The sequence below is a fragment of the Lissotriton helveticus genome, chromosome 4_2 (genome assembly GCF_964261635.1).
Source record: "Lissotriton helveticus chromosome 4_2, aLisHel1.1, whole genome shotgun sequence".
Classification (NCBI taxonomy): Eukaryota; Metazoa; Chordata; class Amphibia; order Caudata; family Salamandridae; genus Lissotriton; species Lissotriton helveticus.
This window is the reverse complement of record NC_136064.1, coordinates 121,398,500-121,422,432: the sequence shown is the minus strand read 5'-3', so window position 1 is coordinate 121,422,432 and position 23,933 is coordinate 121,398,500. Positions and strand designations below refer to the sequence as shown.

The 23,933-nt window shown below is 44.1% G+C and overlaps 1 pseudogene across 1 annotated transcript in view; it reads right to left on the bottom strand.

Moving 5' to 3' along the window:
* LOC144752085 (nicotinamide N-methyltransferase-like) overlaps nucleotides 1-23,933 on the bottom strand; it is a 77,513-nt pseudogene that overhangs the window by 45,048 nt on the left and 8,532 nt on the right. Inside the window, exon 3 of the transcript XR_013594023.1 lies at nucleotides 2,218-2,412. The product of XR_013594023.1 is annotated as a nicotinamide N-methyltransferase-like (transcript). The remainder of the gene's footprint in view (nucleotides 1-2,217; nucleotides 2,413-23,933) is intronic.

Sequence of the window (23,933 nt, the reverse complement as noted above, 5' to 3'; positions counted from 1 at the left end):
GAACTGTAAAAACTGTAATAACGTCATTCCAGGAAATGTTTTAGCACATCCTAGAACGGGAAAGAGTATAAAACTGCACCACACGACTAACTGTGATTCAGAACATTTGGTGTACATGATTAAATGTCCCTGCGGATTGTTGTATGTGGGCAAGACTGAGCGTAAAATCAAGACACGCCTACCAGAACATAAAAGTCGTATTCGGAACAAAAATACCACATCACCGCTGGCACTACACTGGACAGAACAATGTCGTTCGATAGCTCAACTAAAATTTCAAATAATAGAGCAAGTACCAAAAAGGTCTGGCATGGATAATTCCAAAATCCTTCTCCAGAGAGAAGTCTTCTGGATCAAAAGACTCAGAACTTTGATGCCATTCGGGCTTAATGACAAAATGGAAATGAGTTGCTTCATATAAAAGCAGTCAATAGACACAGGTTGTCTGCTAAATTGCTGGTCGCTCCCCCACCTTAAGTCCAAAACACACAGTGGGTAATTCAAATTGACATACACTTATCACAACAAGGTATTCACAAATGGCCATTAGGTGTATAATGATATGCATACAAGTAGAATGTGATTGTTATTATTATCAACTGTTTATTGCAAATAATGTATTACGCTTTGTGTAAACATAAGGTGCATCATGATGTAAGCAGTAAGATCTACTGTTACTGGTTTAGTCATCTACATAAACAGAGGTAGTGTTTAATATGTTACTATAGTTGCGAACTGGCATGAGTATAGATGATCGTGATGTGATGTTCGGTATTCATTCTGTTCACGTTTTACTTTTTGCTTTTTCTTTCTCTTGATTTCACTTCACTTAGCGAAATATTAGCAAGTTTTACTTGCGAAATTCAGTTTAAATAATTTGCCTGCACTTCCTTGAGAAAGTTCGCTGAATAAAGTTTTTTGTCGAAACTGTGAGAGAAGTGCAGTACAGTGGTTTGTCCGCTCTTTGTGTTCACTAATGGTGGCATAACCGGTATTTGAGTGGAGGCAGACACGGAAGTGTATCCCCTCCCAATATCGAATGGCGTAATGTTTAACGAGCGACCGGCGGCGTTACCGATAAACGGGTTGCTAAATCTTTTAGTTAAAGTCTGTGTTGAACAACAGGCAGCAGGTACGGTGTTATATGACATTTTAATCGTATCTTACAGAGGACGCTCGCTGAACTCCGCTGTAGCTGTCTGAAACGCGACTTCTTAAGTGAGGTGAGAATTTAGTGTCTTCTAAACAAACGATTTTAGGCAGCCGGCTGTTATTTGAATGTATCTTTTTGCGGTCAATTGAACATGATTAGAATACCTGTTTATATTTCTTGACAGGACACGAACCCGCAAGCCGCATTTTAATTTGTAAATCGATAAGCCCAGTACTTATTTAAGAGTAGTGTAAGGCACCTTCTTTTTGGTTATTTTAATCTGACCATTAATTTATTGACATTTAGATCACAGATTACAGCAAACAAGAATTGCATTGCCACAAAGTATCAGACTTTTTTTGCATATTAAGGTGAGCGTTTTGAGATCGTTGCCTCAGTAGGGTTTTGGGTTGGTCAAAGAATATCTGATTAGAATATGTTCATTTGATTTTGTTTTAGGGTGAGTGTTTATAGCAGTGTTTATAGTAGTGTTTTGAAAAAGTTTGGTTCCACGAACAGTACAGCAAGATATGCATATTGAATGATTTCATTTAGTTAATCTGTACGGGCACCGGATAAAAGGTTTCCTTTCTCTTACAGGAACCCCTGATGAAGGGACTCTGAAGTCCCAAAATGCATTGGGTACTCAAAGTTTGTGGTTTCTTTTGCAACAGGAGAAAATAAGCTTATGTAATGTAACACATATAATGATGTTTTTGCTAAATGTGTAATCATAAGCCACTCATGATAAATTATGAAATGTCATGATGAATATGAATTAAATATTGTTGAATGATATAAATCAATTATTGTTGTTGCGTGCTGTAGTCCTAACCACCATACTTTTGAATATAACCTGGTCAGGCAATCCAAATAACTAGAGATCTAAAGGTAAAAATCCAAAAAAATGAAGGCATTGTAAACTGGTTTATTTTAACAATATTAATAGTAGGGGATAAGAACCTTTTTCATAATGCTAAGCCTCTTGCACTATGGGCTAAGATAATTGAAAAAGAAAGTACAGATAAACAGTTGGAATACACAGATTAGTCTAAAAGACATACCCACTGCCCTCAATTTCACAAATCATCTTTGCTACATGACTCCAGTCAAAAGCCCCAGGCACTTTTCTGCCTCTGAGATGCCCTTATCAGTTGGGCAGGATAAAATGATGTCTGTGAAATAATCACAGGATGGAATAGCCCTGTGGAAGAAAGGGCAATTGGCCATTACCATCAGCTTCTCTCCCTTCACCACACCTAAGGGAAATGTTCAATTATTGAAGCTCTCTGAAAAGTAAAAATAAAAAAATAAAACATTTTTTTATTAATATGTTGGGACCAGTTCATGCATCATCTGTAAATTGTCAACATTGATCAAGAGATGAGATAAAATGAACATAAAACATCTTTAATCTACATCATGGCACATTGACTACCTCTCGGCAGTCTCTGCAATACTCCCCCATGTGACACACTGTTGTTATCATGGAAGGCGACCAGTTAATGGTGCAAATCAGGCTTGACACAGGCTGTGTTTGTCCCGGCATCCATGAGCATTCAGTCCACAAGGTAGATACAATCCCAATATAAAAAGACAATTCAGGGACATATCAGAGCATTTTGGAACGATAACGAGGCTTTGGTCCCATCGGCTCAGTCACTGTGGGCAGACAATGATGCTCCTCAAAAAGACGTCATGCTTGGGAGTGTCCTAAACTAGGAGGCATGTTTGGACAAAAGATATGAAAAAGCAGACAGGGATCTCACCGAGCAATACAGTCCTCAACTGATACCTGAGATACATGGTCAATGGATATCAGAGAAGTGTGTACTTAATTCTGTCCTCATAATGCATGCAGAGTAAGTGTTGATCAAGTGACAGCAACAACATTATGAATGTTGGTAGAAGGCTGGATAGCTGCTTACTTTTCAATTATGCCGGAGAAAATTGATTGTAGTTTATAATAGCAGCCATGCCGAATATCATAGAAAGGCTGGCAACACATCAACGTGAGATAGTGAGACTTATATTATTAGTCTCTACAGCTCAGAGATACAAAACAGAAGATAAAGGTCTGCTAAAGCAGCTGGGCCTCCCCTCTCAGTCCCACAGGAGTAGTTAATAGCTAGAAGGTACGCTTAGGCAAAAGGAAATACCATTTCTTTTTTACACCACTTCCGTTATGTAAATCTCTGGGGTAGGATGGCTTCCCTGGTCATAGGACTGGTTAGGAGCACTTGCTCCACACCCTACTGATGTTCTTTAAAGAGGTAGGATCTATAGCCTACCCTAAAGTATATGTCTAAAAACTCTATAATTTCACTCCTTTGCAAAGATGAGAAACATCCTCGGGATTGTAGTAGCTATCACCTCATATTCATTGATTAACAATGACCACAAGATCCCAGCTGAAATCTTGCCATCCAGATATCATCGCTAATCCATGACTCACAGGTGAGGTTTGTTTCCGTCCAAACCTACTGAACCAACTTCAAACGCTGGCCCATCCCCACCAGAATGAAGCACTGTCAGTCTCTGTGATTGCAGAGAAGGCTTTTAACTGTGTCGTGTGGTGCTTTCCTTTTAGGGCTGTGGAAAAGGTTGGCCTATCTCATGATAGAATCACTAAGCATAAATGGTTATATTATATCTCAATATTCCCAGATGAGCCAAAGGGGCTTCTCATCATGCACATTTCTAGCTGGCATGTGAACCCTTCAAGATTTCCACTGTCAAGCGTACTCTTTCTGATGGCAATCAAACCAATTCATTGCAATGAGGTAATAGTGGCAGGAATATGATGGCTAAGGATAGACCCTCATCTTCATCACGACATTCCCTTATCGCATAATGTTTACACTAGGACTGCTGGTGATTCAGTACTGGGTGAAATGAGCAACTAAGGGTGTCACTAACTTTGTCCATTGCTAACTGCATCACTAGCATTATCCTCTTCCTCAGCAAAGGGAACTTTTATCATTATTTGGATCATAATTTCCCTAATAATCTACTAAGATTGCATACCCAGAGCGCAGTTTTTTTTGGCTGACAAATTACCCTTTTTATTTTTCATCTTTGAAGTTTTCTTTTATAATGCATTCACATAAAGATGAAAGGCTTTGAGAGGGCGGAGCTTGCCGCATCTAAGATGATCTTCTTATAGACCTCTGTCAAGTCCTACCCTGCAGATGTAAAGCACGGATTAGTTCCACCCCTATTTGTGAGAGGAGTGATGGTAGAATCATTTAATTTCATTTATTTCATATCATTTCATTTATTAGTCTTTATTTCAACCAAACTGATCATAAAAGACAAGAAATATTAACATCATCACAAAAAGCATATATAAAATCAATTTCTCATCAAAGACTATACAAATGATATGGTAATACATGTTAAAAAGGCAAACAATTTAAATATCTGCTAGAAAAGCTAATAAATATATTCCCCCTATTACAGTAAAAAATTGAAATCAATGCAAGCTATAAAAACAATTCGACTGGTCCCTATACAGGTAAAACAAATATAAGAGATATATAAATATAAAAAATAGTGTGTAACAGGACTGGAGAAATAAGCAGAAGACAGTGTATTGCTAAACACTGTCGCAGCCTGTTTATTTTCAATTTTTACCTATCCCAAGAACTTCGCTATAGCAATCACAATTGCCTTTGTGTACTTGTCTTTAATAGTCTCAGTGCAGTAGCACTCGACCTAGTACCCAGCTTCTGACAGATTGGTTTGAGCCATTTGCTCTGTGAAGAACAGTGTGATGGGCAAGCAAATAGCATATGGGGGATTGTTTCATCCGAACTCTGACAGAATAGGCATTTATTATCTTGAGATGGTGCCAGGTTTTCGTGCAGACTTTGGTCGGTAACGTTCCTATGCAGAACTGAAAATAACTATCAATAGGCATGGTTATAAAGTCCCAAACATCTTCATATAATGGTTCCGGCTAATGATCCAAGAAGGTGCTGGTCAAAGATGGAGCTTTAGAATGACTCAGAATACCAGATCTGATCATGGGCCAATACCCATCTTTAAATACTTTTTGTTGAGGGAAACATATTGTGTACAGGATCTTACCAAAGATGCACCATGCCCGTATTCACCAGGGATCTTTTAACCTGTTGTAGCCGTCTGATCTTATGGGAAGTGTCGGCTCCTCTGATATCTTTGAGAGCCACGGCAAAATGGGCTAATTCCGGGGTAGACCAGAGTCTTCTCCAATAGGCTAATGGTTTAAACCTAGCACCACTGTCAGAGAATGGAATCCCAGATCAAAATATAATGGAGTAAGAGGTGTACTTTGGGGGAGACCAACCCGACCAGATGGTGGAATCATGAAACAGATTAGTCATTGCTGACTGCGTGATCATGCTGGATTATCCTAAGCATCCTGTGCTTAGAGGAGAGCCCAAGGGATGCTGATTTTGAAAGTCAAGAATCCCAGGTATGGATGTTGTGGTTCCTGCACTCCCAATGACTCAGGTGGTAAATACTGGAGCTGCTGAGTCTTCTGAGTGGACCGCCAAGTCTCTTCCCACTTATAAGATCCCCTGTGAGGGGCCAAAATGTGATGGGAACGCTCTAGAAAAGATGACGGCAGCAGTAAATACAATCCTAGGACCTAGATCCTTTTTAGATACCCTGGGGAACCACCAAACTGATGTGCAGGAGTTGAATCTTTCCAGGTAGCGGCATTGTTGGCCTTTCAGGAACATGGCAGGTTTATTGTTACTGTGCCACTGAAAACCTTTGAGGTCACCATGTTGGTTTTCTTTGTTTATATGCTGTAGAAGTCCAAGGCAAACCTCCTCATTGGGATGGAGAGGCCACTTTCTTTGGCATTACCAGTGCTGAATCAGCAAGGACTGCCAATGAGTCTGTTGACTGAAACTGCTACATTAAACACTCCAAAACCTTCACAAATGTTCCTGATTGCCAATAATCATGACTTAGAACTCATTAGTAACAAAGTCAGTGGACTGTGGACAGGGTGACAAAAAAGAAACTCAATGGGGCTAAGTCCTACCATCTGTGGGATATCCCAGTAAACCAACAAAAGACATGGCAGGAAGAAATCCCCTTTCCTCCTTATATCACCAAGAAAAACTTATACATTGATAAATGGGTTATCTTGATATATCTGTAGATCATTTGTAACGGTAATTAAAAGAATAGAGACAGGATGGTAACACTTCTTGGCATGTATAACACGTTCTACTAAATGAGATAACATAATCTGCAACCAAGCACATGATAACAATATAAGCAATTTAATTAGGCCTTGAGTTCATGATACAACAAGAAACTAAATATCACTAGAACTCAACAGTTATGGATCAAACATCTAAGCAAACACCTGTACACATATAGCTATCTGGACTTGCTCAGAACGCAACGAACTAACACCCATCCCCTTCTTGCATCTTATGTAGTTACATTTGTGGGGCATATGTAGTCCATAACGCGAGTGGAGATTATCCCATGGCTACAAGAGTGAACATCTTTTTTCCTTGGGGTAGCATTTGTATTTATGTATTACCAATCATACCACTCCTGGATATGTTTGTCTGTCATGTTATCTTCTATAACTTAACTGTTTTTATTTGTTAACTTTAATATGAACTGTGATCGGTTATTGTGGTTGTTTTTATATCTACTGTCGTATTTATAATTTTATGGTATGATTGCCAAAATAAAGTTATTTGAAGGGAATTTTATTGTATCCTTACTTGCATTCTATTTGCAGTCAGTCTTTTACGTTTTTACAGTATATTAGGCATGCAGTCAGTAAATTCTCCTCTACCATTTCTGGAATCTCCAAGCAGCCCAGGGATTCCGTGGAGTGGTGTGGCTCACTGGTTAGAGGCGGCAGACCCATAAGAAGACAACCGCCCGGGACCAGGGTTCAATTCCCGACGCGGCAGGGTCATGGACCAGGGTCAAAACGGACTCAATAATTCTTGCCTCAGTGCCTACTCTAACCAGGGAACACACTCGGCAACTCTGGGCATTAGCTTGCCTCATCTCTACAACGGCCCCCCACAGACGCCGGGGATGCCTGGTTTCACCTTGGAGATACCCAGAAAGGGACCATCTCACAGGGAAAACCAGGACAGGTTCCCCAGCGGTCTACAGTGCCAGGATACTCCATGGAGTCACAGTGCGCTTTACAAGTACACCCACATTTACATTTACATTTACATTTGATGTCTTCAAAATGTATTTCAGGTGATTGGTGCATCATGCTTCAGGGCAGAAATGAAACACTTTCTACTACTTCATTCACTGGGTTTTAGAAGGTAGGAAAGGGGTCAAACAGTTGAGGTAGAAGAGTTAGATAAATACCAGAAGTATTTCAAACAGTTAGAAGAAAAATTGGATATCCAACATAATTTTGTTGTACTCACCAGTTCTTTAAAAAAGCATTAACATAAACTGAGCGTGTTGCCGCACACAGAAGCGTGTTAAACAAGTTGTGGTCTAAATGTCAATTTCAGGAACTCACAGACCAATTGATTAGAGATTGGTTTATTGGTATTTGCTCAGGCAAACTCATTCAACAAAAAATATTCACTATGGGTAATCCATCATTGGAAATAGATGTTAAGGTCGCCAAGAGTGTAAAATTGGCACACATATCTCTTAGGGAACTGAATGCACAAAACCATTGAATGGGTGTGTGAATGTGGTTCAAGGTAGTTTACCTGTACAAAAAGATGTGAAGAACAGTGAAACATATATTTTAAGTGTGGCAGTCGCCCACGTGGTAGAGGACCAAGAGGATGTCAGGCTAGAAATGTCTCTTTCTGCAAATGTTCAAAAGTTGGACATTTTGCTAAAGTGCACCAAAGTTTTCAGCCTAACTTGACATCGTCGGGAGTGTGGTTGAGGAGGAGTTCTAAGTGGAGAGAAATCGACATATCATAAAAGAATTACAGGATATAATTTGGGTTGTAACAAAGGATAATATGGCTAGAGGGGATCCCAATAATTTTATAGATCCATAGATATATGCCATAGTGTTTACATCTCTTAGTAGGCTCATGTGCAAGGTCTATGATGAATACATCTGATTTGTTTCATAAAACATAAGGTGACAAGAAGTTTTCCTCCTATGTCCTATGAAGGTTGGAAGATTGATTTTGAAGGCTTTATCAAAGACATATTAAAGTTCAATGAGCGCAGAATGCAAAGTAAGGTTTTTGCCACAATGTGTCTTACAATCAGGGATCATTAGATTAGTGTCAAACATGTGAGCAAGTACTTAAGAGCTACCACTATGCGATTTTATTAAATAAGAATTTCTTTTGCTCTTTTCATTAGATCTAGGAAAAATTCTAGGACTCAAGCAATGGATAAAAGTGAAACAGGGTCCTATCCAAATCAATAACCAGATCAGATCAGTACCGTTAAGTGTAAGGAATGATCAATTATATAGAGTTGGCCAGCTTGCAGAACAGATGCATGAGCGAATCTGTTGAGGCAAGTTTGTGGTTATCTTGATTGGTGATGGCCTCCAAACACAATGGGGTATGCAACATTGTATTGATTTAAGGAGTCTTAATAAGAAAATATGAGTTGATTCACACCCAAAATAATCCATTTGTTAGAAGAACTGCACCTCCATCAATGACAGCCGGCCTACCATCATCGCCTGGACCCCTGTCACCACCAAAGATGTCACCAAACCATGAAGAGCACCTACTCAGGTGCCCCTACGGAACCCTGCCCTCTACATATGTTCCACAGAGCCGGCGCTGTTATAGCGCCCGAGGTACGATGGGCCATCAATGCCTCTTTCAAATCCTGCACCTTCCAAGATGACTGCAAGTGTGCAGAGATCAAGACCCTCCTCAAGAAACCCTCTGCAGATGCAACAGACCTGAAGAACTAGGGACCTATCTCTCTCCTTCCCTCCACTGCAAAAGTCACTGAGAAGATTGCCAATGTCCAGCTGACAATCTTCATTCAAGAGAACTACGTTCTCAACCCCATCCAATCTGGATTCTGCAGCAACCACAGCACCAAGACTGCCTTCCTCGCTGCCACAGATGACATCTGCATGTTCCTCAACCAAAGTCACACCATAGCCCTCATCCTATTAGACCTCTCTGCAGCTTTGGCACCATCTCCCACCACACTCTTGCAGCCAGACTCCACAATGTCAGAATACAGGGAATTGCCCTCGACTGGCTCCGCTCCTACCTCCTCAGCAGAAGCTAAAAGATCAGACTACCATCTTTCCTCTCTAAGCCCACAGATCAACTGTGGAGTTCCACAAGGATCATCACTCACTCCCACGCTCTTTAACATCTACATGTGCCCCTTTACAGCCATCATCAGACATCATGAACTAAGTATTATCTTTTATGCCAATGACATCCAGCTCATGATCTACCTCATGAAGGACCCTGAAACCATCAGACATGACTTTCAAGAAGGTTTGGAAGACGTTGCAGCTTGGATGAACAGCAGCTGTCTGAAACTCAACTCGGAGCAGACAGAAGTTCTAGTCCTTGGACCCTGCCCCACAGCTTGGGACAATTCCTGTTGGCCCCCCACCCTCGGTAACCCTCCCACCCCCACGGACCACACCCAAAACCTAAGCATCATATTCAACTCCTACCTCCCCATATGTGGTGTGCAGTAGGGCAGAGAAAGTGTTTAAGGTGTTTACCTCACAATTACAAGCTAGTTAGTTCCCTGACAGCCGTTGAGTTTTACCTCATCACCAACATTATTTGTTTGTGCTGATGGATGATCATAGTAAGTGACTGGACGAATGTTATGTTTCTGCACCCACAGCTGAGAAATCTGTCTTATTGTAGAGGGACATTTTCACAAGACAAGGGTTCCTGGAACATATCATTTCAGACAATGGGTTTCAATTTCTGAATACGGATATGGAGACATTTTTACCTGAGTCAGCTGATAAACATATTAAGAGTTCTCTCAATCCTCCCCAAACTAATGGGTTGATAGAGAGAATAAACAGAGTGAAAATGTATTGCATCAAAGGTGAAAAGTGTAATAGTTAAATTTTTGAAGAGGCCATAAAATAAACGTTGAAGTTTTACCACACCACCCCACATTCTGTAACCCAGGTGTCTCCATTCATGTTACTAAGTGGATGACAACCAACGTCTGTGCTTTATCTGGCCTGGTTATTTAGAGTGGCAAAGTTGATAGAGTAGAAGAGAGTCAAAGTAAACAAGAAGACATATATGATGCCAGAAACTGTGCCATAGGCTTAACGGCTAGGGCGCTCGACCTCGGACCTGGAGAACTGGGTTCGAGTCTCGGTAACGACGCCAAAACCTCCTGTGATTCTGGGCAAATCGCTTAATCTCCCTGTGCCTAAAAATGAATTTGTGTCCTCATGTAACGTAACATGTAACGTAACTGGTGCTATGTAAAGCGCTCTGATACCCGATTCGGTTTGAGTCTAGTTCGCGCTATATAAAACTCTGCAGAGCCTAATCTGCTTCCACACAAATATCCCATCATGGCAACACCGCTCCAACATGTCCTGAAAATGTTTAGTGGCCAGGAACAACGCATACTCAAACATTGTAGGGAGCTTCACAAGTTAACTAGAAATATGAATTATCCATGGCCCTCAGAAGTAAGTTTTGACGTAAATATCCTTGAGCACGCCATCACCTTCCTAAACACCAAATACTCCGGCACCAAATTACAAATAAGGAAGGCCACCTTAGATCTCTAGCGTATCTTTAAAGAGGACAATACGCCAGAACACACTGCCACCCGGCCCACTGCCCCTTCGGCGCCCCCACCGTACCAGGCCAATGGCACGTATACCGCCATAGCATCCTCCGAAAATAAAGAGCTGGACCTACAGTGTACAACTAATAATATGGCAACTGTGGGGTACAGTCAACTCCCAAGTGATCTCTTTGCCACACCCGAACACCCTCAACCTGTCACTGAAGGTAGTGCTGCCCCATCGACACCACCCGGCACCAGCAGTGGCCCAACAATACCCGATACAGTGCCAGCCACCATACCCGCATCAGTGCCAGCCCTAGTCAACCCCCCACCTGATACACCCATCACCGGTGGCAGTCCAACACTGCACACCACGGTACCAGGGTTACCAGGGCAAATAAATGGGCAGTTTTCACTTCAATTGAACCCCACTTCTGTCACAGTCCTGCCTGTTGAGGAGGAGGTGTCCATCGCATCATAAAACCAATCACGCACGTCATCTCACCACTCACTAGATTCAATTCGCCCTGCGCTCCCCCATTACCCCGATCTGAACAGCCTCCGAGACACCAATGTTCCACCACTCCAGGAGCAGGAGGCCATCTCACGAGACCACATGCCATTTTGCGGCACAAACACAGGCGAACCACTGATCACATTCTCCTCTGTCCAACAACAGAATAAGGATAGAGAGTTACAGGGCCCGCCGGCACCATATCTAGTCCATTATGACAATTGGAGAACGGCCACAGAATTCAACAAAAGCTTAGAGTGCAGTCCCAATGGGAATGCCCGACCTTACATGTTCAGCAGAGAAAGGCCACATAGCCCTGAACGTGACGACATATCCCAGGTGGTCCGACGTGCCTCATTAAAGCTAGAACAAATAAGTGACAGATTATCCGAGACCCTCAAGATTGCCTACTTTAACTCACCAAATACCCAAGCAACAATGAACACCTCGCGACAACGTACCAGACAGGCAAACATCTTTGAAAGCACGGGAGGGACTGGGGAACTAGGCCATAGTAAACAGCAGACAGCTCGTTTCCCATCCACACCTTTGCCAAGTGCAGGTCCCTCTCGGGACACAAGAGATTGTGAAAGACGTCCAGAAGTGCAGTACCATAGGTCCCCCTCCCCTTGCCGCCAGACAGCTGCGCCAGACCACACACATACGACTACCGAGACAACACAGGTCCAGCCTACACCCCCTGACATACCACCGCGGCACCCTGCGCCGGTAGCGGACCCGTTTGCCCCACCATCCGCCCCAGCCAAGAAATATTCCTCCAGCCAGCCACATGCCACAAATTTGACAAAGCAATCTACAAACCCCTTCTACGACAATCAAGAATACCAAAATACCGAGGACACAGGGGGAAAAAGGAGGAAAAGAACCACAGAGGTGGAAAGACTTACAGTGTTGGGAACACACGGACGACCAGAGGACATCGTATACGATGGCCCTGGCACCGAAGACCACATCAACTACAAGGTCACTGGCACCGCCTCCATGCGAAACACTCGAGCTAGAACAGGTAATGGCATGTTCCTCAGCAGGCCAGGTGCCCTGAGGGACAATGACCTAACGCCCAACCAAATAGTGACAATAGTCGAGAATTCAGATTATGCTGTCAACCCGTTCACAGACGATCTGGCCGGATGGACAGAATCCTTGGCCCCGCAGATGATCCCATGGCCAAGAGAAGGGTCTTTCGAACCTCAGCATATGGCCACAGCAGTAGAATGTATCCTGCAGGGTGCAGGGGATGAGGTTTGGGACTATGATTATATGCAAGCCAGTCTCAAAATTTGGCAGAAATATGCCATACGATATGACACCACAAGACCGAAGCATCCAGGGGCAGGGATTAGTCGCCAGATGCTGCTAATATACAAAACAGCAAAGGCCCCCCCCCATATATAACTGCTGGTCTTATGCGGAGAAGGAAGCCATTAAAAAGAACCTCCCGCCCCTCACGGAGGGTGCCAGCAAATGGATAGTGGCCCTAGAGAAAAATACTACAGGCACCAAACCAGGGATTGGTGAAATGAAAAGTTTGCTAATATCCCTCATGGGAGGGGAAGCAGAAGAAATTTTCACAAGTATCAGTAGAGGATTGATAACTATGAACGACACAACCTACGATGGAGAACCATTCGATAACATAAGGGCAGGAGTCTGGACTAAATTGCGGCTAAAGTACCCTGATGTTCCAGATATTGGGTCTCTCATGTCACTGACAATGCAAACAAATGAAGACCCGATTAACTTTATTTCCAGAATGAAAGAAAAATGGCACCAGGAGTTAGGTGACTCTTGGAATACCACTGGAGGAAATAGCAGACTCTTTTAGCACATGGTTAAAAGAGGACTGCCAGACGATGTACAGGAGAAATTAGATGGGGTAGTAGCCATGGAAGGAAAACCATGGCCTGAAGTACAAGACCACATTATACATTTCTGCAAAAAGAAAATAGAACAGGAAAAAAGTAGACAACTAGCTATAGAGAATGCCGCTGCAAAATTGGTGCAGCAGAAGCTTAATAAGAAAAAAGACGCCCTAGACACTGTCATGTTGGCTGCGCCTGTCAGCCAAATGACAGCAGTTACCACCTTTCCACAGGCCACCCAAAACGCGCTTACCACCAATACCCAGTCCTCACAACAAGTGCAGCAGCCTGCCATACAATATGTCCCGGCACACACTCCTCAGATACAACAGCCTGCCACACAACCTGCCATGCAATATGTGCAAGCCCAGACACAGCAGCAAACACAGCCAGCCATACAGTACTTGCAGACCCGACCACCACAAGCAGTGCAGTGTGTACAGGCCCAGCAACAGCCTACAGTGCAGTACGTACAACAACAGCCCCCTGTACAATACGTGACACCACTACCTGCTTATGGGAATGACCAACAACAGTATCACAGCAATGACAGAAACAACTCCAACAGAAACACGGGTATGCAGGGACGAGGAAATGGAATGGGGCAACAGAGGTCCCAACTGCAGGCAGGGACAAGCACTTGTTTTTATTGTCACAAACAAGGCCACATGATGAGGAAATGTCGTACTAGACCTCGAGAGTAAGCCCAGCCACTCATGGGCCTCATCCACCAAGTCCCCATCCAACAAGTAGTACCACAATTACAACAACAACCACAGGCGTTTTCACAACAGCCACAGATGTTGTATGCCTATGCCCAGCCTGCCCCACAGCAAGTCCCCATGCAGCCCCATCAGATGCAAATTCCCATGCAGCCCCAGCAGATGCAAATCCCCATGCATCCCCAGCAGATGCAAGTCCACATACAGCCCCAGCAAATGCAAGCTCCCATACAGCTGCAACAGCAAGTATCCACGTACCAAATGGTGTCCCAAGCCCAAAACACTACACCCCAAGGAGGAGTGGTGAGTACAAATTAGAACAGGGTATTTTAAATGCTGAGGGAAATGCTGGGCGCACAGCTCATTGGTGAACCGCAGTGGCTATGTTGAAGCAAAGGTGCAAATGGGTTAGAGGTAAGACCCTAAACCTCTCAAAGTCGTGTCAGAACACAACGTAAACAATCCAAACAGGACCCACTGCACACTTCTAATGCAAGTAAGAGCAAAATCAGATGTCACATTGGACATTAAAGTTCGTATTCATCAGAGGACATAAAAGTTCGTATTCAGCATTCAAAAAAGGGACACCAATGTTCCGGCTCCTCTTTTATTCTTCAATAAGTGCCAGCCGACACGTGTTTCGTCGCCGGGAAACACCTTTTCCCGCGACTCATCAGGGCTGTAGATGGTCTGTGTAGGACCAAAGGTCGCAGTGCCGGTGATAATTCCGTCCCGGCCCTGCTCGAGACCGGGTTCCTTTCAATAAAGAATGGATTCTTGGTGTGAGAAGTGAAATATCCCAATGAGTAATAAAGTAGCTTAGTTTTTCGTGGTGACACTTGTTACAGTGGGGATCCAGTTGCTAATTCCGTCTAGATTACTAGTCCACAAGTGTTGGATGCATACACTAGTGGTATCCTTATGCGTAACACCCCGAAGTGCGGGATGCGGCGCCGGCAGAGTTGCTGTGCTCAATGGCAGTTCCGGGTCCAACCCTTTCACACAGGGCACCATCCAGCAATACCAAGCTGGAGGATACACTTGCTAGGACAGCCCACAGACAAATCTTGTGTGCCCAGTTTTATCATGCATCATGAGCGGTGAAGATGACCCCACCGTCCTGGTCACGATAAATAACAAAACATATAGCTTTCTCATTGACACAGGGGCGCTTTCTGGGCTTACCTGCATCTTGAGAGGAGCCAGACTCGTGCTGTGTGTTTGTTTTCTGCCATCCCCTGCTACTGTTCGCGACACCCGCTCCGCGGGTGCCGCTCAACGCTCCATTTGCCTCGTCCTCCCTGGTGTGAGCGGATCCACAGTCCGTGGTGAGTCACGCGCTCCCAGGTTGAGGATTCAAACTACAGTCTGTGCGTGGAGCCTACCGGGGGACTGCGAGGTCCAGCAGCCTCAGCGGCTCACAGCTGCTGCCTCTTCCCCCGGCGGCCACGCCCCCAGCCTTCGCTTTAACATCGCCTGGGTTCCCTGGTCATTTGGCGCTTTCTGGGCTTACCTGCATCTTGAGAGGAGCCAGACTCGTGCTGTGTGTTTGTTTTCTGCCATCCCCTGCTACTGTTCGCGACACCCGCTCCGCGGGTGCCGCTCAACGCTCCATTTGCCTCGTCCTCCCTGGTGTGAGCGGATCCACAGTCCGTGGTGAGTCACGCGCTCCCAGGTTGAGGATTCAAACTACAGTCTGTGCGTGGAGCCTACCGGGGGACTGCGAGGTCCAGCAGCCTCAGCGGCTCACAGCTGCTGCCTCTTCCCCCGGCGGCCACGCCCCCAACCTTCGCCTTCATTACTGGCCTCAGTTCTACCACGACGCGGGACGCGCGCGGGGCGACTACCGGGGCGAAGACCGGGCAAAGAGCGGGCCGTTTAAGGCCGTTCAAGGACGGCAGAGGACGGCCCTGGCCCAGAACTCTTGTGTCTTCACCCTTGATAATCATAATTGTCTAAAATGTCGACCTTACGTAGCAGAACTCGAAGTTGTGCAAAAAAAGCTACGGCGGTAGCCCAGGTGACAGGACCTATTGATCTCTTCATTTCACGCGTGCACGAGACTATTGATCAAAGTATTGTATTATTGGAAAAAAGAGTATCTATGGATCTTGCTAATGCCAGGCGCTCATCCCTGGGCCCTTTGGCAAAGGTTAAATCCCCTGCTATGCAGGTTCTGAATAATTGCTCTTTACCTATAACCTTGCCTATTAATAGCGTTCCAACAGTACCGAATACTGTTGATTTATCGGTTGCCCAATCTGACTCGGATCCATCTTTAGAAGACCTGGAGGTTACACCAGATCTAGAATCATGTCAGTCGCCCGATAAAGAGGAGCCGAGTCCGAGTGGGTTTAACGATGTGGAAACAGCCCCTGTACCCAGTGTTCACCGGAGAAGGGCACCTAACCCTCCTAAGGTTACATCAAAGGGTAAAAGTAAAACAAAAGCACCAGTTAGGAATCACAATTTGATTTCCCCCACCCCACAAAAGATATCAGGCATCCCGTGCTGGGTGCAAAATATGGTTACTGATTTAAAACTAGATCTTGAAGCCACTTTAGCAGCACAAATCAAACCTTTAATTTCTAAAGTGGATAGGCTTACTTCATTAATACACTCCAAATGGCCACAAAATAAGCAAGGACAAGGGCATGTTCAATTGCAAGGGACTACAGACTTAGTCTCTGAATGCTTAACGAGTATCCGGTCCCCTAAGGATGCTTTAAATAAAGCCCAAGGTAGCGTAGCCCCAGGGAACTCAGTATTTCTTGAGTCGCAAATAGTGAACAACCTCGTTCAACCAATAACTGTACCGACTACAAAGGAGAGTGTTCCTGTTCAGGCGATTCAACACTCTGTTGATGCTAATATTGCCACTACATCTATTCAATCCAAGGAAGTAGCAGGGAAACCCAATTCAATCACTGTACCCCTTTCTACAAATAGACCTGAAGGGCCTAAACCGAAGCAGGCACGTTTTAGGTCCATCAATCTACCACCAGAGGTTTCTCCTTTTGTTGTTGTGTTGACAGCTGTTCCCCCATTGAAAGAGGGAGTAAAAGAAACGTTTACGGAGCTTAGAAACAAATGTGCTCAATGGCTTCATCTACATAAACCTCTACCTAATAGTATGAACGGCGAAATTCTTACCGTTCGGAGAGGGGATTGGGTGGGTAGAAGTAAGAAATCAATAGTAGGGGACGTAATAACTGTCAATTTCAGGGATGTAGGGGCAGCTAGTTATGTATGTAATGCACCTAATAGTGGTCCTGCGACCCAAATTAAACCACTTCCTCTGTCACATTTTTTACCAAATCCCGCACGACCTAATCCCCCCACTTTTCAAAGTAATAGTGGACCGGGGTTTTTTCAACAGCATGCCGTTAAACCTTGGCTGCAACCACCTTATCCGCCCCCTCCTTTCCCACATTATGTTAATTTACAGCAGCAGGTATCAAATGCCTTACCTTTTCCTATGCAGCAAGCTAGAGTACAGTGGCAACACCCTTTGCATTTTCCGCCACCTCTACACCAGCCAGCTTATCAATGGCAGCAATCTTTCCAGCCACCGCAATTAGATAAACACCCGTGGCAACAAATGTGGCAGGACCCACCCCACCCCCAAGACCTAATGTCTTCACAATTCGCCCACCCAAATAGATATGCCGCGTTAGATGAGGTAGATTGACTTAGCCCTTTAGACGTACTGGACTTAAACATCCCTAAGCCCTTTCTTGATATGGAGCGTTCTTCTTCTTCCTCTGCCACACCCCTTGCTGTACCTCACGAATTCACTACGTCGGCGCTAGCAATACCTCCCCAGTACATAGGTAACCAAGGTAGCTTTGATATATGTATAACTACCGCTAGTCCGAGCTTAAGTTCAGCTACCATCATTCGGGAAGAGGGTCCTGCCTTTTCACCACCAGAAAATCAGTTGGAGATATCCGTTGGTGGTAACCCTGGTAAACCAGCAGGAATTTCTCTTATTTCTTGGAACATCGCTGGTCTTACCGGCAAATTAGGTACACCCTTCTGGACCAGTTTTTTGGGGGAGGGTTTCGATCTAATCCTACTTCAGGAAACTTGGTGTCCAGACCTAATTAACATTGAAGGGTATGTATCCTTCTGCCTTAGAGCAACTAAATCTAGCTCGGGCAGGGCTAAGGGGGGCCTTTTATTGTTAATGTCAACCAAGCTGTGTGAATGTACAGTTAAATACAGCACAACCGTGGGGACATACAGCCAAGTTATTAGGGTGGAGTGCAGGAAGAACATTGATTTAGTTATTGTTAATTTTTATAATAATATTTTTGACGCAACTAGGGGGGATATTTTGCTGCCTCTAGAAAGGGAAATCAATAAGGCTCTTGATATCTCGAAAAGAAAGGCTGAGGTGGTTTGGGCTGGTGATTTTAACTTGCAGCCCTGTCGTCTGTCCAATGTGAATAACTGTGGTTTCGATGCAGTACCAATTAGCCATTGGGGAGACCAGGGGGGGAGGGAGGGCTCTCCCCATTTTCAACACTGTAGCTATGGTTCCACTTTAAATAATATGCTAGTCATGCTAGATATGACCCTGTTAAATTGCAATGTTAATAACCAGGCAATTATATGCCCTACATTTACAGGCAGGGGTGCATGTTCTTTTATAGACCATATTTTGCTGTCCAGCAGTGGAGCCTACACGGATTTGTACGTGAATGAAGAAAGTCTCAGTGACCACAACAGTCTACGTGTTACCCTCTTGGGGCACGGTACCTCATTAGTTTCAGAGGGTAAATGTACAACTGACATAGTGCCTGTTAGACCAAAGGGCCTGAGGATTAAATGGACAGGTTTAAACTCCAAAGCTAAGCAGAAGGAGGTCGTTATGCTTTGTAAGAACCAAATTAATTATTTCTTAGATAATGACAGTGATTCTGGCGGCTTAATAGATTATTTTGTATCCATGAATAGCTGTATTGATGGTATTTTTACTAAGACCCCGTTAGCTAATGGCGGCCCAAAACAGGGGTGGTTCGATAAGACATGTATAGTCGCCCTCCGTGACCTAAAGAATGCGCTAGGCACTAAACCACGTGTTAAGACGGACATACAATATCTCAGGGCCTGTTATAAAACAGCTATTAGTAAAAGGAAAAGGGTTCTGCAGTCTGAGGCGTGGGACAAGTTGAGGGAGGCGGCAGAGACCAAAAATAGTAAACTCTATTGGGAAACAATTAACAGCTCGTTTCTCAATAAAGAAAATGTCCCAGAACTGACCTCATACGTGGCATGTAGTGACTGGGTTAATCATTTTTCTAAAATTTTTAATCCGGAAAGGTCAGCCTCTGAGTTATCCCCACCAGTTATAAACCCATGGTTGCCCCTTTCGATGGCTATAACACTAGAAGAATGTCAGGAAGCTATCTCTTTAAGTAAAGGAGGAAAGGCCCCCGGCCCCGATGGGGTTCCGCTGGATTTATACAAAGACGAAACAGCGTTATGGGCTCCTATTTTGGTGAGGGTTTTTAATTGTGCGGCCGAAAGTGAATTTCCTTCTACTTGGGGTCAATCGATTATCATTCCCTTACATAAGAAAGGTGACAAGGCAGAGGCCTCTAATTATCGTCCTATTTCATTACTGGACGCCTCTGTAAAGGTGATGAGTAGGATTTTGCTGAAGAGGCTAGAAGATTGGGCAACGGATTTTAACATTTTAACTAGAGTCCAATACGGCTTTCGCAAAGGCCTGGGTACACTGGACCAATGCGTAAATCTGGACCTTTTAATTAGTAAATATACTGTGGCTAAAAGTGGCAACCTCTTTTTATGTTTTGCTGATCTGAGCAGCGCTTTTGATTTGGTTAACCATAACATACTCTGGGAGGTTCTGCTTGATGCCGGGGCACCTAGGGAAATAGTGTACTTTTTAGCTAGATTGTACGAAAGACTTTCATGTAAAGTCCGCTATGGCACCCTTGGCGAATGTACCCCGTTCTTTAGAGTGTCCCGGGGCATACGTCAGGGTTGTGTTTTAGCTCCGCTTTTATTTTCCCTTTTTATTAATGGTGTCGACCGATTTTTGACCGACATCCCAGCAGACGCCCCTTTGATTGATGGTAAACCTGTTCCGCTGTTACTTTATGCGGATGACGCTGTTCTTTTATCTCGAACACAGTTGGGCCTACAGCGCCTGATTGATAATTTTATGCAGTTCATTCAAGCTAGGCGGCTTCGTGTGAACAAAACTAAGACATATGTAATGTCATGTGGTCAGGCAGCCAAGCAGGTAAAGCACACTTTCTTCCTCGACAAGGAAAAGTTAACTTCTGTCAAGTCATTTTGTTATCTGGGAATAACATACAATAATAGAGGGTCTTGGAATGTGGAATTTGAGGCCGTAAAAACAAGAATGTTACGGTCAACTAGTAGCATATTTCGTTTTGCCTCTAAACTCGGCTCACGAAGTATCCTAGACATGATGAACATTTACAATGTATGCTGTGTCTCCTCTGCTCTGTATGGGGCAGGGGTGTGGGGTCACTGTGAGGGTATTTCTTTGCAGAAGGAGGAAAACAAGTTTTTAAGGAGAATGTTATGTGTTCCCCCTTCTGCCTCAATTCAGCTGATCCACGAAGAAGTTGGGATCGAGTATATTTCCGACTTGGCAGCAGTTCGGCCACTTTTATTGTGGCGTTCTATTTGGGCTAAGCCGGAGACTCGATTCACCAAGGATATCATCCTTGACTGTATAGGTTTGGATCACTCCTCACGTGTATCATGGTTAAGATACATTCATCGTTGGTATCTACGTCTTTTTAACATTGACGTGTTTCGTGAGCCTGAAAAAGTTGTCTCCATTTCTAAAAAAGAAATCAAGCTAACGTTTCTTAATTTTCGTAAGGCCGAACGAGACAAAGCCGTTGGCAATCATGTTACTATAAAATTTTATAAAGACCTAAATCTAGTTCCCGGACTACAATCTTATCTTGTATTTGTGACTCGCCCTTCTCACCAGTATGTGTTAACACGGGTCAGATTAGGCATTGTACACCATCTGGTTGCTTTTCCTATTATAAAAACTAGTTCAAATATACCCTGTCCATGCGATAGCACCTCTAGGCAGAGTAGTTGCCATTTTTTGCTTTTTTGCAAATTTTATCAGTACTTTAGGATAAAATACCTTAAACCTCTCTTCATTAAATATAACATTTGTACCACACAAACAGCATTGATATTTTTATCTTCATTAGAGAACGAGGAGACTTGTTTCTTTTTGGCTACTTTTATTTTAAAATGTACAGCTGCCAGGAAAAGTATTGTATTATAATGTTATCTACTTACCTGTCTGTACTCATGCTTTACAGCTGCCAGGACCTGTTTATGATGATATTACTGTTTTACGCTCCTGTCTGTATAGTTATGCCTCCATTTTTAAAAATTTTTATATCAATTTCTGTAGTAAGGTATTACTAAACATGAAGTGGTCCACAGTATCGAATGATTATTAATAATTTTAAACGTTCAGTTCCCCATGAAAAGTCTAGTGAGTAACTCCTACTGATCCCCAGCTAATCAATATAAGAATGTCTGTATTTTACAATAATATTGGCCTATAGAGACGTGATTATTTCCAATTTGATGTATTTAGCCTTTTTTTCTTTCTTGGTATAATTATATGGTGATTTTAATATTTTAATCATGTATTTCTGCTTGTATGATTTGTATGTACAAATCGAATAAAAGCTTTTGAAATTGAAATTGACACAGGCACCACGTACTCCTGCATCACAGGTGGACATCTGCCTATTTCTGATCAAGAAGCGGACACACAGGGATTCTCTGGGGCAATAGCAAGGGTCCCCTTCACCAAGCCAGTACCCCTACAAATAGGAGACCGGGTGCTGGAGCAACCACTGCTTTATTCACCACACTCTCCAGTCAAAATTTTGAGGAGAGACCTCATGGCGAAGCTGAACATGACCATTCACTTCCATGAGAACGGAACAATGGTTTGTTCCATACCAGGCACACCCCTAGCACGGATGCTGGCTCTAACTGTTGACTCTTCTTTGAAGGATCAAATAAGGGATCGCCCAGTGGATGAGCAAGCATTCTCCACCGCGGTGCACATCGTTATAGCCAACACACCTGAACTGCACCAGCGCACTGTCCAGCTCCCAAAGGAATTTCTCTTTCGCCCACAGTCCCAGCACTACCAGATATCGGACAAAAACATTATCCTAGGCATACTTGCTCTTCACATTACACCTACTTACGGGGCATTCCTAGCAGGAGACGACGATATGCGCTCCTGGGCCTGTGTAATTTTCATCAAACCCGGACACCAAGTGAGAGACATTTCAGATGAGCAGCTCTTTGGTGATCCTGACGAATACCCCATAACAGAGATCGTCTATCAGTATGAGGTACCCCTCTTGGTGACAGTAGAAAAGAGAACACCCGCTGCCCCACTAAAATATGATTCAGTACGTGAAGCAGACTTGGCTCAAGTCCTGCCGCATCTGTGGACCACTGGTCCCAATGATGTAGGCCTCATCCGTTCTGCCACCCCATTTAAAATAACACTGAAACCAGGCGCTATTCTACCCAGAATTAAACAGTACCCACTTTCTAAGGAAGCAGAGGAAGGCATTGCCCCCACTATACAAGCCCTGCTAGATCAGGGAGTCATATACCCCTGTGTATCCCCAGTCAACACCTGCCTTTTTCCGGTTCGTAAAGGCAAGACCAATCAATGGCGTTTGGTTCATGACCTGCGTTCGATCAACAACATAGTGGTACCAGAGTTTCCCATCATCCCAGACCCTTCTGTCATCCTCACCAATGTCCCCCCGAATGCACAATACTTTTCCGTGATTGACCTGAAAAATTCATTTTTCAGCGTCCCCCTTCACCCACACAGTCAGTACCTATTGGCGTTCTGCTACAAAGCAGTGCAAATGACGTACAGAAGATTGGCCCAAGGGTACTGTGAGTCCCCCAGCATCTTTAACAGAGTGGTCAAAGAAGACTTATCAAACTTCCAATGTGACAGCACCTTGCTGCAATATGTCGATGACATTTTGTTCTGCAGCACCACAGAACAGCAGTGCAGAACAGACACCATCGCTTTGCTTACCACCCTAGCTCACAGCGGCTATAAAGTGGACAGAAACAAACGTCAGTACTGCCAAACAGAGGTACACTACATAGGCCAGGTGGTATCAGCATCAGGGAGAAAGGTGACACCAGACAGAGTTGAGGCCATAAGAAACACCCCAGAGCCCCAAACTGTGAAGGAGATGCAAAAGTTCCTTGGACTTGTGAATTATGTCCGCCAATGGATTTTTGACTTCTCCACGATAACTGCCCCCTTGCTAAAAACCGTCAAAGCAGCAAAAGACAGACGCAACAGACTAGACTGGACACCTGAAATGACAGCCTCCTTCAAACAGCTCAAAGATGAGATAACAAATGCACCAGTGTTAGGAACACCTGATTACACACAAGAATTCTATCTGTTCACCCATTGCATTGGTCAGGTCATGACTGCTGTCCTTACGCAGAAATACCCCATGGGCCACAAGCCAATTGCCTACTTCAGCGGCTTGCTAGACTCAGTCATGAGAGGTCACTATCCATGCGAACAGGCACTCGCTGCTGCAGCCTTTGCTGTGGATAAAAGCACCCCCATTGTCATGGGGTCCTCGCTGACAATGTACACAGAGCACGCCGTCTTTGCTATAATTCAGAAAGCCAAGACAACATTGACTACACAAAGAGTGTCAGGTTACGAAGTCATCCTGTCACTGCCCTCCCTAAAGGTTGTCAAATGTCACACAGTCAACCCTGCCATCCCATTGCAGCCTCAGATGACGACACCCATGACTGTGCCACATATTCTCCTGATGAGTCAGGAGCAGCAA